This window comes from Lactuca serriola, chromosome 1 (genome assembly GCF_051521515.1).
Source record: "Lactuca serriola cultivar US96UC23 chromosome 1, Lser_US96UC23_V15, whole genome shotgun sequence".
Classification (NCBI taxonomy): domain Eukaryota; kingdom Viridiplantae; phylum Streptophyta; class Magnoliopsida; order Asterales; family Asteraceae; genus Lactuca; species Lactuca serriola.
This window is the reverse complement of record NC_136408.1, coordinates 57,342,815-57,361,607: the sequence shown is the minus strand read 5'-3', so window position 1 is coordinate 57,361,607 and position 18,793 is coordinate 57,342,815. Positions and strand designations below refer to the sequence as shown.

At 42.9% G+C, this 18,793-nt stretch overlaps 1 pseudogene; it reads left to right on the top strand.

Annotated features, from left to right (window-relative positions):
* The first annotated feature begins 639 nt into the window (after positions 1-639).
* LOC145055470 (protein unc-13 homolog) lies at positions 640-2,870 on the top strand (annotated as a pseudogene).
* The last annotated feature ends 15,923 nt before the right edge of the window (positions 2,871-18,793 follow it).

The window sequence follows — 18,793 nt, the reverse complement described above, 5'->3', positions numbered from 1 at the left end:
ACACACAAGCTTAAACACGTTTTCTGCTCTCTTAGGGCTCACTCAATGAGGTATGGTGGCTGGGGTAAAGGACTTAACGTTCCTTTTATAGTGCACAAGTCATAATTTAGGGTTTGCATCTGGGAACACTACGCCCAGCGTAACCAGGTGAGTTCGCATCCAAAATAAGCGCGTGAGTACGCGCGGCGTACTCCTCGTTACGTGCAGCGTAGTCACAAGTCCAATATTCAACTTTAAGGGACTTATCTTGACAACTTACAAAAATAGAAGGGTTAAATAGCTTACCTGAGTTTCGAGATGTTACATGAATATGTCAAGTCACATGTTACAAAGGTTAAATAATCTCAGCATGATGGATTTGACTCTACTACGCATCTCTCGTTTGAGTCTAACCGGTGTAGGGTTGAGTCTGTTACTCGAAGGTTTATCCAAGCTTTATGGCATGTGATTATGTAATGTACCCTTTATAATATACAGAACAATATTAAAACTACACCTTATATTTACATATAGTACAAAAATTCATGTCAAAATTCATCCCATTCCTACATGTCAACAAAACGTGATCATGGAATGTAACGACTAATTCCATTACCATAACAATTCCATTCCATTCCTCCATGATTCCATTCCATCCAACCAAATCTGAATTGTATTGAAATTTGATCTTTAAACACACAGATAATGGAGAAAGCATATTCAATCAGAAGAGCATCAAGAAACAAACCAAATCCACTTCCAGTTCTTGCAATCCTTGCAAAAGACATTAATGAATTAGCCACAAAAGAAAAGAAAATGCTCAGCCCAATTTTAAAAAGACAACACCCTCTTGTAGCTGGTGTTGCTGTAGTCACTCTCCATGTCTGCTATGGAAACAAATTAAAACAATTCATTTCAAGAATTACTGAATTAACCCTAGATGCAGTTCAAGTCTTACGGGTTGCATATAAGTTAGATAAAGACCTTGTACAAATTACAGTTGAAGATTCTGTTGATAGTGATGATGCTGGAAAAACAATCATAAGAGAAATGCCACCTTTTGAAGCTGAAGCTTCAATTGTAAATTTGGTCAAAGGGTGGACTAAAGTGAGATTAGATAGGCTGAAAGAGTGGGTGGATAGAAATCTCCAACAAGTGGTCAATTCAATAAATAAAGAGTAAATTACACGAATGGTCCCTATGGTTTAGGGTAATTTGCACGTTTGGTCCCTAACTTATTTTTTAACTCGGAAGGTCTCGTCAGTTTATTTTTGTTGCGCGCTTGGTCCCTATCTCACATAAAAAGACTATTTCACCCTTGATTTTTTAATTTATTTAAATAAGATGGGGTAGGTAAGGTAAGGTAAGGTAATGTGAGGTGGAAGTGGGGTTAGGGGTGTTTTTATTTAAATAAATTAAAAAATCAAGGGCAAAATTTGTCTTTTTAGGTAAGATAGGGACCAAGCACATAACAAAAACAAACAATAGGGACCTTCCGAGTTAAAAAAATAAGCTAGAAACCAAACGAACAAATTACCACAAACCCTAGGGACCATTCGTGTAATTTACTCTTAGATAAATACCAATGTAATTCTAAGGGCATTTATGGTATTTGACAACAACTGTCAAATAACATGTATGGAATCCACAAGCTAATCAAATAGGATACACTCCCTCATCTGTTGAAGTCCTGAGAATCATAGATGAAACTTTGGATGCCTTCTTTCATCTCCCAATTCCAATGCATCCAACTTTGCTTCCTGATTTAGTCTTGGCCTTGATCGATGTCGTCAGTATTACTCAACGAAAGTCAAATCCGGCTGTGGTAATTACTAATTACCAATTACCAATCAATAATTAATAATTAATAATTGCTGAACATGGTTTCAATTAATTCAAATTAGGGTTTGCATGTATTACAGTTGTTTACATAACAACTTTTTTATTTACAAGATCAAGAAACACATATATTCCCGCTCTTCCCGCATTAACCCGATGCACAACCGAGACAAAATTCCACAGGGTTTTCAAGAAAAAATAAAAACCAGCAACTTTAGAAAGAAGAAACTCTCAAGTCTCCCCAACAAACGATAACAACAACATATTAGGGGTCCCACAACTATACGTACGTATAAACACTCCCCAAAAAATCCGATCCAAACTCGAAACAATCGAAAAACAAATCCTAACACTTTTGCTAAATTCCAAATCTGCTCATGTCTTTGACTTCTCAAACGGATTACAAAAAATTTTCGAACTCACACCCCCGCATGCCTCGAAGGCATCCAACAACTTTGCAAATCAACCGCTTACAAAATCGTATTTCACGATCTTTAAAACTCGTTATGGGACAATCTTTTTGTAGGTGGGCCCACATGTTCCCTGATCGAACCTTTCCTTCAAGAACTTGAACAAAACTTAACGGTTGTTGCGGATAATGTGCAACACGAAAGGGTTCGAATGTGATTAGTTGTAGAAATAATGAAAGCGAGTTTTGAAGGGTTGTTGTTGGTTTTACTTGGTGGTTGGCCCACTAGGTGTTTACTATACAAGATTCGAGAGGGATTGAAGATGATTTTAAGGTGATGAAAGATTTGTTTTTTGCAAATGGCGATGGGTTGTCTATGGATGTGATTACTAAGTTTTCGATTGTTGTGAGAGATGTGATTCTGCTTTTTGGGATGGAAACGGAGGCGGTCGTGGAGCGGTTTAGGGGGTTGACTTTGGAGGCATATAGGTCGTCTACTAAATCTAGGTTACCGTTGCCTGCGACTACGGGTCAATGGAGTTTGAATGATCTGAATACACTTTTGTGTGTTTTGTGTTATCGAAATGATGATTCGGTTTCGAAGTTTTTCAAGAAAGCGGATAATTTTCCTAAGAAAAATTGATGATTTGGTGGTGGAAAAATGGTTAGTTTGTGTATAGTTAGTCTTCGAGTGTGTTGAAGGTAAGGTGACATGTGGAGATCTATTCATTATTGTTGAGTGTTAATATAGGTTCTTGCAATCTTCTTTTTACTTGTGTTTCTAGGATGGACTTGTTTATTGTTTTGTTTTGATGGGAGAATTTGTTTCTCTTTTGGGGAGATGTTTTTCACGTTAGGTGTAGTTGGTTGGTTTTAAATTCGTGTTAGGTATTTATTTATGATTTTGTATAGTATTATTATACTTCCTCCGTCCCAAATTAATTGTCCACTTTTGACTTTTGAATTGTTCTTTCTTCAACTTTGACCTTAAATATTTTTATTTGTGTTATATATTACTTAATAAAACTTATAACAATGAAAAGACATTTAAAATACAATCCATTAATATATTTTCCATCAAGTACTATTTATCAAAAACAAAGATATTTAAAGTAAAAGTTGAAGAATAAAGACTTCAAAAGTCAAATGTGGACAATTCATTCGGGACAGCGGTAGTACTTGTTATTGGCAGCGATTTTGGTTGCTATATGGTATGAATATTGGTATGTTAAAGTGTAGTTTGGATTTTATTTATTTATTGTTGCGGTTACTTTTTCACATTTTCACATCGAGTCAAATTGAAACTCATGATTTGTAGACAAGTTTTACATCCTTTTCCTGTTTAGCTTCACAAATGACATAAAACTTGATTTTTATATGTTTTTTGAGATAACAATGAGCGTTTTTGTTGTCCACATGAACTATAGCCGCATAAACTTAGTGGGGGAGGTGCCACATGCATCGTTGCAACTTTTAACTATGTTTTGAGAAATTCATCATTCACATTAAGTATAAACCACAATTCTTGATTCAGGAAAGAAATATAAGAAAGGATGAGAGTTTGAGAAACTTGATATTCCATTAATAATATTGGAAAGAAGTACCACACTTGTGATGAGATAATTCTAGATATGCTAAACCATAAGAATGACTGGTAGATTTCAAACATACACTGATACACATACTAGTCAAATAATAGTTACTATGAAAGATTCATTAGAACTTGAAGAAGCTGGTTGAATCCTGGCTGAAGAACAACAACCATTAGGTGTTTGAGTCTTTGGTAATGCATGCCACTTATCAATGTACCCCATTGACTCCATGTCTACATTGGGAAGTTGTCGCCTTTTAAGCATTTCCAGGATCTTTTTGGATCTACGTACCAAGAAGCTGAGCTGCAGTTCTGATGCTATCTTCCCTTTTCTCTATTGCATCATCATGACACTTCATGGTTATGACATGTGGCAAGTTGGTAAAGCAAGCACATAACAGATCTGCGATTATGGTTGATATCAACTCAAAAAGTTCCTCATCTGTTGGCCAATTTTCTTGCTCATTGCAGTGAGACAGTACAGTTTGACTGATTCTATACATGGAACTCGCAGCAATGAACTTATGAAGTGAGTGATCCAGACTTAAATTTTTCCTTGTCAGGAACTGTATCACAATTTTTGCTGCTTCATCACCAAAACATTTAAGAATCTCCTTTGAAGTTTTTCCATTTCGAGCCTACTTTTGAAGATCAATTTGTAGCCACTTGCAGTATCTTTCTGCTTCTCTTGTCTTTACTAACTCATCATTTGCATTGAGGCTTTCTTCGATATGTCTTACAAAATGGAGGCCTTCCCTCATGTTGGCAAGCAATCCCTTGATGTGGCTGTTTGCAATGTTAGGAAGAGAAAGCGTAATGATTGTTAATGTTACTGCTACTAGGCTCCAGCATTTTTGGGTTTCTTCTGGATGTAAAGGTGGAACTCGATCACTGTCGAACTCTATTACTCCATTGAATTCTGTAGATTTGTCGAGAAGCTTCATAAGATTCCTTGGCTCTTTACCTTCAGACTTGTGAAGAATTCGAGTTATGGAGTTGAGTGCATTTCGTAATATTCATTTTGAAAGCTTCACATCCGGTTCGATTTTTAGGACGTAAGCGCTATATTTAAATATGGTGGGGTAGGTAAGGGAATGTAATTTAGGGCTGACAATTCTTGACACGACACGCGACACGAACCGCGACACGAAACGAAATAAATGGGTTCGGGTTGAGTTTTTCAATCCGCTAACCCACCAACCCGCCAACCCGTTTATTAAACGGGTTATATATGAGTTTCTCAAAAAATAAACAGGTTGACCCGCCAACCCGTCTATATTCTTAGTAAAAAAATTATTTTATTAATTTTAAAATGTATTTATGTATCAAGTATTAATATTTAATAAGTATTATATAATATAGACCATTGATTCATAGACCATTTGACTGTTTTGACATTTTGACTCGTGGTGGATGGTTTAAGGTCATAAGTCGTAACCTATAAGGCTAAGTCTGTAACATGTTTTTATGAATGTTTTTAATTTTCATTTGGATGTTTAAGACTTAAATGTCTAAAATTCAGACCCACGAACGCAAATATGACCCACGAAACCCCCCCCAACCTGTGAACCCATATAAATAAATGGGTTGGCGGGTCATACATGAGTTTATGTTCCAAACCCACCAACCCGTGACCCGCCAACCTGTGACATGTATATTTAAATGGGTCGTGTTTGGGTTGGCATATTTTGACCCGCCAACCCGCGACACGCCAACCTGAACACGACACGATTGTCGGCCTAATGTAATGTGAAGTGGAAGTGTAACGACCCAAAAATCACGACTAAAAATTTCTTTTAAATCATTACTAAAACTGGATTTATAAAACATATCATAAGTCAAACATAACTTTCGAGTATTAAATTCAAAAAATAATATCATTATCAGAGTCAAACATTCCTAGGCTAACTGACTATGGTGTGTGCTCTGCAATCTTCCCGAGCTCCTCTTTTGAAAACCGAGTACCTGAAACCAAAACTGAAAACCATAAGCACGAAGCTTAGTGAGCTCCCCCAATCTACCACATACCACACAAAAACATATAAATCACATATTGGGCCTTGTCCACTGCATCGGACCGAAGTCCGGACTATCTGGGGCCTTGCCCCCTACATCGAACCGAAGTCCGAAGCTGACATCGGACCGAAGTCCGAAGCTAACTGACTGGGGTCTTGCCTCCTACATCGAACCGAAGTCCGAAGCCGACATCGGACCGAAGTCCGAAGCTGACATCGGACCGAAGTCCGAAGCTAACTGACTGGGGCCTTGCCCCCTCCATCGGACCGAAGTCCGAAGCTAACTGTCTGGGACCTTGTCCCCTCCATCGGACCGAAGTCCGAAGCTAACTGAACACAGCATATCATAACATATCGATTGGCATAAACTCACATATACTGCATACTACATCGGGCCGTAGCCCGGAACACATAACACATAAATCCTGTCTGAGCCACGAAGGCATCAAACATACTAACTACTGTACCAGATCAACATCCGAAAACTACTGCTAGCTAAACGGGCCGGCATTGTGGCCTTAGACCCGTTCCTACTGGAAGGAAACTCACCTGAACTGCTGAGCTCTGCTGATAAACCTCTGGCTGCTACTCGAAAATCCCCTGAACCGCTGCTCCTCCAGCTCTCCGAGCTATCAATAAACATATAACACTTAGTCTGACAGTCAACTAAGTCAACTCTGGTCAAAGTCAACCTTCCAGGTCAACCCTACTCGCCGAGTCTTCCTAAAGACTCGCCGAGTTCATAAGCTCAGGGTCTTTCTTATTCGCGACCCGACTCGCCGAGTCAGTCCATGACTCGCCGAGTCCAACTAGTTCCAAGTCCTGTCCTGTCCAACTCGCTGAGTCACCACCCGACTCACTGATTCGAGTCTCAAGTCAAAGGGTTTAGGGTTTCGCGATCTGACTCGCCGAGTCCAAGAACAGACTCGCCGAGTCCAAGACAATCTTCAACCAACTCGTCGAGTTGTTCATCCAACTCGCCGAGTCCATGCCTAACTTCAACCGACTCGACGAGCTGTTCATCCTACTCATCGAGTTCATCCTCATCTTCAAGCTACTCGCCGAGTCCACTCGAAGGACTCGCCGAGTCTATCCAGTCTTCAATCCATGCAGTGGCTTTTCGAGCCAAACAGAACTTCCAACTCATAGATCCATACTTCTAGGGCCTATTCCCCACGTAAAGTGGCAAACTTTATGTGTAGATTGGGAGATCTATGCTCAAAACACACTAAACTAGGGTTTATCGCAAACATGCTTCTTCAACATACCAAGGGCTGATACTTTAGGGGATTCAAGACCAATACCAACATGGATCTGAGGTAGCAACCTCAGATCTGAACCTCCAACTCGAATTGGTTACAAATCATACCAATAATGACCAAAACTCACACATAATAATAGATCTAGATGCAAAGGGAGTCCAATCAACAGCTTATTACCTCCAATTGATCTGAAATGCCTTCTCAATCTCGGATCTACAGTCCCTTTGTAACAGCCCGGAATCTCAGGTATTGTTAAATTATGTTTTTGGAATGATTTAAGAGGGGACTCGGCGAGTTGGAGCCTAGACTCGCCGAGTAGGATCGCAGACTTGGTCGCGGGTTCGCGACTGGACTCGACGAGTCCAGATATGGACTCGGCGAGTCTACGCTGTTTAGCGAAAACCCTAACCGTTCAGGTTTGGGACGTATAAAAGGGACTTATTGGCCGTCATTGTTCATTTTAGCCTTCTGAGAAGAACCCTAAATCGGTTGTGTGCATCTGGAGCAAGGATTATAGGCCATTGTTGATTATAGAAGAGTTGTTGTGCAAGGAAGAGAAGGGATTGGCTAAAGGAACAACAAGGGAGTCACATTCTGAGGATTGGGGACACAGAGAATACATCATCCAGGTAAAAATTCGAGTATACTCTGCTATGTTGATGTGATTATGGAATTAGGGTTTATGGAACCCTTTTGTGAATAGATTGAATGTTACCCTAGTCCCCTAAACGATTGTAACCCTGTATTGGGACCTATGGAGGTCCAGAATGTCCCATGTCTGTGCATTTCGGGAATTGATGAAGGTTTTGGATTGGAATCCTTATGCCTTAGGTCAAAATGCAAATTATGAATCATATGGTGTATCATGAGCACTGAAATGAGGACTTTACGTGATGGATCAGCCTAGGAAGGCCAGACCTAGGAATGGTCGAAGCAGTTCTGACTTTAGGATGCAGTTTGAGCGGTTGCATGGCATGGACTCGCCGAGTTCGATGAACAGACTCGGCGAGTAGCTTGAAGATTAACTGAGACTCGTCGAGTTGTTCTTCAGACTCGGCGAGTTGAGTCGGGGTGGCCTCGCGATTCTTCCAGGAGTAACTCGTCGGGTCAAGGAGGATACTCGACGAGTAGATAGGGAATCTCAGAGAGTTGGAGGACGTCTAGACTCGCCGAGTCGCCATGGCACTCGCCGAGTCTGGTCGAGTTGACCGTTGACCGTTGACCGTTGACCAGAGTTAACCTAAGTCTGACTTCTTAGGGATAGTCACACTTAGAAGATGTAAGTGTTAATGAGAGTTATGTGATGTTATAGGGAGGTTGTAGCTCGTCGGATTGTGCACGAGTGATTTCAGGATTTGCTAGCTTTCAGCATTCGCGAGGTGAGTCTTCTCACTATACTGTACCCGGAAGGGTTTGACTGTGTGACCGGAAGGTCGGATATGATATGTGATATGTATGCTATATGTGGTAAGTTATTTCTTATATGTGCTATGTATGTCATGGGCCGGAAGGCGATTATATTATGGGCCGGAAGGCAATATGTTATGGGCCGGAAGGCAATATGTTGTGTGATGGACCGGAAGGTCGGCGTGGGTAGGACCGGAAGGGTTACCCAGCAGGGACGGAAGTCCCCTGAGACACATGGACCGATAGGTCAGGACCTGGAAAGGCGTATGTGCGTAAGTTGTATATTGGGGAACTCACTAAGCATTTATGCTTATAGTTGTTATGTATGTGTTTCAGGTACTAGCGAGGACCGTGGGAAGGCGCCGGCATGATCGATACACACTGAAGGATGTTTTTATGATCTTGGGATTTAGACAATTTGTATTTTACATGACACTTAAATTATTTATGCCTTGTTTTGAATGGAAACACTTTATTTTTAAAATTTGTTTGAAAATTTGCGTTGTTACAATTGGTATCAGAGCCTTGGTTTGAGGGATTCGGGTGCACCTTCGGGAGTAACTGAACTCAAACCGAGGATTTGAGGAAACTTTTTAAATAAAGGCATAAACTTTTGTAAATGGTTTTGTGGTAAGCAAGAAAGAAGCAGTGTGTGCGATCAGTCAGCGCCCGAACGGTAAAGATCCCCAAAATACCTTACAATATTATATGATATGAATTGTTATGCATGCTAGAAGACTAGGTATTCATGATAGGACTAGAGTGGCCTGATTTGTGATGCCTTAGTCTAGGGAAGTTTGCCGATATGAGATGTTTTGCTAGTGTGCGGGTAGATAGTGCATAACAGAAGTAGAGTACTCACTATCCGGGGTTTGGGGAGGAAGATTTGGGATGAATGCTGATGCGGTGTGGTCGGTAGTATTGGGCCCGTACTACCGAAGACACCGGGTCAGTGGGAGACCCAAGTAAGAATCCCTGGATATCGGAGATTGAGTAGGGTTGCGTTATCGAGTGCGATTACACTCGATGGAGTCTCTGATAGTTTTATGTTGTATTTCAGAGACATCATGGTTAGACCACGCCACGGAGCGAGTTCGAGCGGTGTGAGTGACGAGGAGATTCGTCAGATGATTCACGAGGAGGTAGCGGCGGCGATCCGGGCCGAGATCCCGGAGATGTTTAGGTCTATTAAGACCACCCTGATGGAGACGTTTGATGAGCGGTACGCCGCATTGACTGAGGCTGCAACCGCTGCAGCTACCGCAACTGTGGCCGCTGCTAGGCCACAGGGGGGTGACTCGTTGCTGTTCCGAGAGTTCAGCAACACGAAGCCACCAGAGTTCGATGGGACGCAGGATCCGATTGCTGCGATGAGGTGGATCGCGGATATAGAGGGGTGCTTCTACACTTGTTCATGCCCGGAGCACCTGAGGGTACGGTTCACTTTGAACCAGCTCCGTCTGGGAGCGAAGGACTGGTGGAAGTTCGTGACGGCGAACTTCACTTTGGCAGAGATTACAGCAGTGACATGGGAGGGGTTTACTGCTATGTTCAGGGACGAGTACGTTCCCCCGGTGGAGAGGGAACGATTGGTTCAGGAGTTCTTAACCCTCAAGCAGGGTACTGATTCTGTTGCGGTGATCACGCGGAAGTTTCATGAGAGGGCGATGTTCTGCCCCGAGCTGGTGTCCACTGATCAGGCTCGGATGAGCCGGTACTTGGGAGTGTTGAGGAGGGATATCAGGGAGTTTGTGTCAAACTCCACCTACCATACTTTTGCTGAGCTTCAGGCGAATGCCAGGAAGCGCGAGATCGAGTTGGAGACCCAGGTCAGGGAGGAGGCCGAGTCTCAGCGGGTGGACCGGCGACCGGCTCAGTCCCAGCCGGCAGCCAAGCGGATAAAGTCCGCCGATTCGAGGACAGGGGGTTCGAAGGGCCGCACTTGCGGAAAGTGCGGCAAGGGTCATGATGGGGCGTGTCGATCTGGTGCTTGCTACAAGTGTGGCAAGGAGGGGCACATTGCTAGGGAGTGCCCCAAGGGGTTTACGGTTTGCTTTCATTGCAACCAGACAGGCCATCGGAAGGCCGAGTGCCCTCAGCTTCTTCAGGGATCTGCACCTGCTGCCAGAGCTACTGCGACTCGACTGGTGAAGGCCGAGGCCCCGAGGGCTCGGGGGAGAGCCTTTCAGCTGACTGCGGAGGAGGTCCGCGCTGCGCCCGATGTTGTGGCAGGTATGATGTAATTCATGTATTTATTTTAAAGTTGAGATGTTATGCTTATGTTATTATATGCGTAGGTACTTTCCTTGTGAACTCTGTGCCTGCCTTAGTGTTATTTGACTCGGGTGCGAGTAGGTCCTTTGTGTCCTTAGCCTTTAGTCAGCATATCAGCGTTAGTCGTGAGTCGTTGAGTCGACCTTTGAGAGTTTCTATAGCTGACGAGAGAGTGATTTGTGCCATGGAGGTTCTTCGAGGATGTGTACTAGAGATTTTCGGGGTTGAGTTCCCGATTGACCTGATTCCTATTGCGATGGGTGACGTCTGTGTCATCGTGGGCATGGACTGGTTGAGCCGATTCGGCGCTGTCATCGACTGTGAGCGTCAGCTGGTGACTATACGAGACCATAGTGGGGGAGTTCTTTCGGTGTACGGCGAGGGTACCCGTTCGGGATCAGCTTTTTGTTCGGCCGCTAGGGCGAGGCAGTGTCTACAACAGGGCTGTAAGGGTTTTGTGGCGTATGTGATGGATACGCGGGAGGTTTCCGAGAGACCGAAGTCAGTTGAGGAGGTCCCTGTGGTGCGTGAGTTTCCAGATGTTTTCCCCGAGGAGCTGCCGGGAGTACCTCCTGTGAGGCAAGTAGAGTTTGGTATCGATCTGGTTCCGGGGGCCGCGCCCATTGCTAAGGTGCCTTATCGTCTTGCACCTCCAGAGATGCAAGAGTTGTCCTCGCAGCTCCAGGAGTTGCTGGGGAAGGGATTCATTCGGCCGAGCAGCTCGCCGTGGGGAGCACCTATTCTATTCGTCAAGAAGAAGGATGGTTCACACCGGATGTGCATTGATTACCGGGAGCTGAACAAGTTGACGGTCAAGAACCGTTACCCGTTACCGAGGATCGATGATTTATTCGATCAGTTGCAGGGAGCATCTTGGTTTTCCAAGATCGATCTGAGGTCAGGGTACCATCAGGTGAGAGTGCGGGATGAGGATGTCCAGAAGACAGCGTTTAGGACGCGATATGGGCATTATGAGTTTGTGGTGATGCCTTTCGGGCTCACCAATGCCCCGGCTGTGTTTATGGATCTCATGAACAGGGTATGCAGGCCGATGTTGGATCGGTCAGTGATTGTATTTATCGACGACATTCTGGTGTATTCGAGATCTAGAGAGCAGCATGAGGAGCATTTGAGGGAGGTCCTTGAGGTGTTGAGGTCGGAGAAGCTTTATGCAAAGTTCTCCAAATGTGACTTCTGGTTGCGGGAGGTCCAATTTCTAGGACATGTTGTTAATCAGAAAGGGATATTGGTCGATCCGGCCAAGTTTGAGGCGGTGATGAGTTGGGAGGTGCCGAAGTCACCCTCTGAGATCAGGAGCTTCCTTGGGTTGGCAGGGTATTATCGGAGATTCATTAAGGATTTCTCCAAGATCGCAGTGCCGCTCACCAGATTGACCCGGAAGGGTGTTGCATTCTCATGGGGGCCCGAGCAGCAGACCTCCTTTGAGACACTTCGCCAGAGGTTGTGCGAAGCCCCGGTATCAGCTCTCCCGGAAGGGATGGAAGATTTTGTAGTATATTGCGACGCATCGATTTCGGGACTGGGTGCAGTGTTGATGCAGAGGGGTCATGTGATAGCGTATGCGTCGAGGCAGCTGAAGCCTCATGAGGCGAGATATCCCATGCATGATTTAGAGTTGGGGGCAGTAGTGTTCGCTCTCAAGATTTGGCGTCACTACTTGTATGGGGTTCGATGTACGATATACACGGACCATAAGAGTTTGAAGTATTTGATGGATCAGCCCAACCTAAATATGCGTCAGAGGAGGTGGTTGCATGTGGTCAAGGATTATGATTGTGAGATCCTATACCACCCAGGCAAGGCTAATGTGGTAGCCGATGCATTGAGCCGCAGGGCGGAGAGCACTCCATTGCGAGATGTATGCTTGAGACTGACTGTGATGACTCCAGTATTGGATGCTATTCATGGGGCACAGGCCGAGGCTGTGCGACCAGAGATACAGAAGAAAGAGCGGGTCGTTGGGTTAATTTCAGAGTTCGTTAAGGATGGACGAGGGCTTCTGACGTTTCAGGGTCGGATCTGGGTACCGTTCGTGGGCGGTACGCGTATTACTTTGATGGAAGAGGCTCATAGATCGAAATTCTCGATCCATCCCGGTGCCACGAAGATGTATTTGGATTTGAGGAAAGAGTATTGGTGGCCCTGTATGAAGAGGGACGTTGCATGGTTCGTTGAGAGGTGCTTGACCTGCCGTAGGGTTAAGGCCGAGCACCAGAGACCGCATGGCAAGTTACAGCCATTGGAGATCCCCGAGTGGAAGTGGGAACAGATCACTATGGATTTCATCACCAAATTGCCGAGGACTGCCAGGGGAGTTGATGCAATTTGGGTGATTGTGGATAGGTTGACGAAGAGTGCACACTTCCTTGCCATCAGCGAGAGTTCTTCAGCGGAGAAGTTGGCGGAGATATATGTGAGAGAAGTGGTATCTCAGCATGGAGTGCCGATCTCGATTGTTTCAGACCGTGATGTGCGCTTCACTTCCAGGTTCTGGAAGAAATTCCATGAGGAGCTGGGTACTAAATTGCATTTTAGTACCGCATACCATCCCCAGACAGACGGTCAGAGCGAGCGGACGATTCAGACGCTGGAGGACATGCTTCGAGCGTGTGTGTTAGACTTCGGGGGTAGCTGGGATGCGTATTTAAACTTGGCAGAGTTTTCCTACAACAACAACCATCATTCGAGCATTAGTATGCCACCTTTTGAGCTGTTGTATGGTAGGAGGTGTCGGACCCCCATTTGCTGGGGAGAGGTGGGACAGAGAGTGATGGGCAACACAGAGATCGTGCTTCAGACGACGGAGCAGATTCAGCAAGTTAGACAGAGGTTATTGACCGCCTAGAGCCGACAGAAGAGTTATGCAGACAGGCGCCGATCCGAGCTTGAGTTTCAAGTCGGCGACTTCGTTCTCCTGAAGGTCTCTCCTTGGAAAGGAGTGATTCGATTCAGGAAGAGGGGCAAGTTGGGGCCCCGGTATATTGGGCCATTTCGTGTGATTGCAAGGATAGGCCGGGTAGCCTATCGGTTGGAGTTGCCAGCGGAGTTGGGACAGATCCACGATACCTTCCATGTGTCGCAATTGAGGAAGTGCATAGCCGATGAGTCGGTAGTAGTTCCATTAGAGGACATTCAGGTGGATGCGAGCCTGAATTATGCCGAGAGACCAGTGGCCATCAGGGATCGGAAGATCAAGGTTCTGAGGAACAAGGAGGTACCTCTGGTGTTGGTTCAGTGGCAACACCGTAAGGGATCGGAAATGACATGGGAGCCGGAACATGAGATGCGGGAGCAGCATCCGGAACTATTCTCAGAGTGAGACTTCGAGGGCGAAGTCTAATCCTAGTGGGGGAGAGTTGTAACAGCCCGGAATCTCAAGTATTGTTAAATTATGTTTTTGGAATGATTTAAGAGGGGACTCAGCGAGTTGGAGCCTAGACTCGCCGAGTAGGATCGCAGACTTGGTCGTGGGTTCGCGACTGGACTCGACGAGTCCAGATATGGACTCGGCGAGTCTACGCTGTTTAGCGAAAACCCTAACCGTTCAGGTTTGGGACGTATAAAAGGGACTTATTGGCCGTCATTGTTCATTTTAGCCTTCTGAGAAGAACCCTAAATCGGTTGTGTGCATCTGGAGCAAGGATTATAGGCCATTGTTGATTATAGAAGAGTTGTTGTGCAAGGAAAAGAAGGGATTGGCTAAAGGAACAGCAAGGGAGTCACATTTTGAGGATTGGGGACACAGAGAATACATCATCCAGGTAAGAATTCGAGTATACTCTGCTATGTTGATGTGATTATGGAATTAGGGTTTATGGAACCCTTTTGTGAATAGATTGAATGTTACCCTAGTCCCCTAAACGATTGTAACCCTGTATTGGGACCTATGGAGGTCCAGAATGTCCCATGTCTGTGCATTTCGGGAATTGATGAAGGTTTTGGATTGGAATCCTTATGCCTTAGGTCAAAATGCAAATTATGAATCATATGGTGTATCATGAGCACTGAAATGAGGACTTTACGTGATGGATCAGCCTAGGAAGGCCAGACCTAGGAATGGTCGAAGCAGTTCTGACTTTAGGATGCAGTTTGAGCGGTTGCATGGCATGGACTCGCCGAGTTCGATGAACAGACTCGGCGAGTAGCTTGAAGATTAACTGGGACTCGTCGAGTTGTTCTTCAGACTCGGCGAGTTGAGTCGGGGTGGCCCAGCGATTCTTCCAGGAGTAACTCGTCGGGTCAAGGAGGATACTCGACGAGTAGATAGGGAATCTCAGAGAGTTGGAGGACGTCTAGACTCGCCGAGTCGCCATGGCACTCGCCGAGTCTGGTCGAGTTGACCGTTGACCGTTGATCGTTGACCGTTGACCAGAGTTGACCTAAGTCTGACTTCTTAGGGATAGTCACACTTAGAAGATGTAAGTGTTAATGAGAGTTATGTGATGTTATAGGGAGGTTGTAGCTCGTCGGATTGTGCACGAGTGATTTCAGGATTTGCTAGCTTTCAGCATTCGCGAGGTGAGTCTTCTCACTATACTGTACCCGGAAGGGTTTGACTGTGTGACCGGAAGGTCGGATATGATATGTGATATGTATGCTATATGTGGTAAGTTATTTGTTATATGTGCTATGTATGTCATGGGCCGGAAGGCGATTATATTATGGGCCGGAAGGCAATATGTTATGGGCCGGAAGGCAATATGTTGTGTGATGGACCGGAAGGTCGGCGTGGGTAGGACCGGAAGGGTTACCCAGCAGGGACGGAAGTCCCCTGAGACACATGGACCGATAGGTCAGGGCCTGGAAAGGCGTATGTGCGTAAGTTGTATATTGGGGAACTCACTAAGCATTTATGCTTATAGTTGTTATGTATGTGTTTCAGGTACTAGCAAGGACTGTGGGAAGGCGCCGGCATGATCGATACACACTGAAGGATGTTTTTATGATCTTGGGATTTAGACAATTTGTATTTTACATGACACTTAAATTATTTATGCCTTGTTTTGAATGGAAACACTTTATTTTTAAAATGAAAAATTTGTTTGAAAATTTGCGTTGTTACACCCTTCTTGCACTTCCAAGGCTTTTCTTCCTTCTCCAAGCTTTTAGTGCTCTTTTCAATGCAAGATCTAGCTCAAAAACGGATATGGCGGCTAGGGTTGATGTTCTGGGGGTTAAGAGGCACTAAAGGAACCCTAGGAAAGAGAATGAGACGCTTAAATAGGCTCCAAGTCCCGGATTTAGGGTTTTCCTCGTTCAGACCCAACTCGTCGAGTCTCCTTGGCCGACTCGCCGAGTCGGTCGCTAACACCTCAACTCGGATCCCGCTCGGACTCGCCGAGTCCCTCCATGGACTCGCCGAGTCTCCCCTAAACTTGAGGTTTTTCTTTCTTTTCTTGGCTTTCCAAACTTTGGGGTGTTACAGGAAGTAGGGTTGGGGGTATGTTTATTTAAATAAATTAAAAAATCAAGGGAAAATAGTCTTTTTATGTAAAACAGGGACCAAGCGCGCAACAAAAACAAACAGTAGGGATCTTCCGAGTTAAAAATATAAGTTAGGGACCGAACGTGCAAATTACCCCAAACCTCAGGGACCATTCTTGTAATTTACTCAAATTATATATATTAACATACTAAACTTTCAATTTATTTTATAATACATACAAACTTAATTTTAATGTACATTTAAATCCTTAATAGATTATAAATGTATAAAAAATAGTTATATATATATATATATATATATATATATATATATATATATACATTTGAAAATTATGCAAATTATTAAAGGAGTAAAAAAATAAATTTCGAAAAAAAAATTGTACAAGTTATTATAACAACGTACTATTGGTTTTGTCTTTTCGAAACAAAACTTGTCAGAAAAGATTAACTTAAAGAAAATCATGCAAGGTTCAAAAAAAATTCGTCCAGAGCTATTGCTATGAACGATTTAATAATAATTCATTTTAATGGTTTTGTTTAGATATTTGATATGTCATAATTTTGAATCAAATCAAACTTGTTTATATTGTTTTGTTTCGAAGTTTGATCCGACCCCCCATAAATCTAATGTTCATGTACCACCACACCACAAGTTGCATTTAATGCCCAACAAACTCGATTCTATCTCAGCTCCACCCGTGCTTCTTTCTCTTCTGGTGGTCGTGGCAGACAGGGGCGTGGTCTTCACCCTCCTCATTATCAGCTATGCTGGAAAGACAGGTAGATCTTTCTACTTTTGCAACGCACGGTCCTAACCTTGATGCTAACTTAGTGCATGCCTTCATTGCTAAGTGTAATGTTCATGATAACCCCTCTGATTGGTATGTTGATTATGGTGCTTCTGCACACATGACACCATCGGATACTAATCTTATTACGTCCACTCCATACAATGGGAATGGACATGTCCCTTTTGGAAACGGTAATATTCTCAGTATATCTATATCTTGAATTGGTAATGCATATCTTACAAAAGATATCTACTATAATAAATAAAGATCTTTTTGCTACATGTCACATTCTCATTCATTTTGCCACATGTAAATTTGTGGTAATTTTAAATTAATTTTTATTCCACATGTCATTTTATGAGTTTTCCATTTTATTAAATTCCACATAATATTAAATGTAATAATAAATGTTTATCAATTTCATTAATGAACTTTCCTTTTAATTTCAAAATTACCAAGTTAAAGTTTTATTAATTTTTTTTATTTATTTATCTAAATTATTTCTTTAAATTTAAATGAAAAAAAAACACTTTGATTTTTATAATTCAATATTTTTTTTTTCATTTTTCTTATAAATTCAAACTTCTTAAATGTTTAGAATTTTATATTTAATTTTTATTTTAAATAAACTCATATAATACATGGGTCTCACACCTAGTTAATCTAACAAATGTTCTTGTGGTTTCAAAACTTACCAAGAATTTTCTTTCCATAAGTAAATTAACATATGATTCTCCTGTTGATGTATTGTTCTCTAATCATAAATTTTCAATTAAGAAACGACTCACGAAAAAGGTGCTAGCAAATGGAAGGGTTGATAATGGGCTCTATGTGCTTGAGCATGGTCATAAAGCTTTGGTTGCTCAACTAAAGTCAAATAGGCTGCATGCATCCTAGGAGCTCTGGCATAGTCGTGTAGACATGTTTTGTTTTCTACTTTTTCCTTGTCACAAAAACATGTTAATTTGTTTGTATTTCCCTTTTACCTAAACCCGGTGTTTGCTCATCTTGTGAGATTTCTAAAAGTCATAAGCTTCCATTTCTTTTAAATAAAAAATGATCTTTGCATGTGTTGGATATGATACATTGTGATCAATGTGGTCCTACACCTGTTTCATCTATAGATGGTTATATGTATCATGTTATTTTTGTTGATGATTTCTCCTGTTTTATTTGGTTCTATCCCTTGAAGCACAAATTTGACATTTCCATAGTTCTTAAAACCTTTTTGGCAATTGTTCAAACTCAATATTCATGCAAGGTTAAGGTTTTTCAAAGTGATGGTGGCACTGAATTCTTAAATAAACAAGTCAAATCTTTTTGCTAAAAATGATACTCATCATCGTATCTCATGCCCTTATACACCTGAACAAAATGGGCGTGTTGAACGTAACATCGTACTGAAAATGGGTTGCTATGTTATTTACTACAGGTGCATTGTCGTCCTTATGGGTTGATGCTTTTAGTTATGGTGTATACATTATTAATCGGCTTCCATTGCATGTGCTAGAGAACAAGTCACCATTCGAGCTTCTCTCTAAAACTCAGAAAAATTTTCACGTGTTTCGTAACTTTGGATGTGGAGTATCTCCTTATTTAAGGAACAATTCAAATCATAAACTTGCTCCACGTAGCATCCCTTGTGTTTTCCTCGGGTATAGCACCTATATAAAGGTTATCGGTGTCTTCATATGACTACTTCTAAGATCTACACCACTCAGCATGCTAAGTTTGATGAGACTCTATTTCTGTTAAGTGGT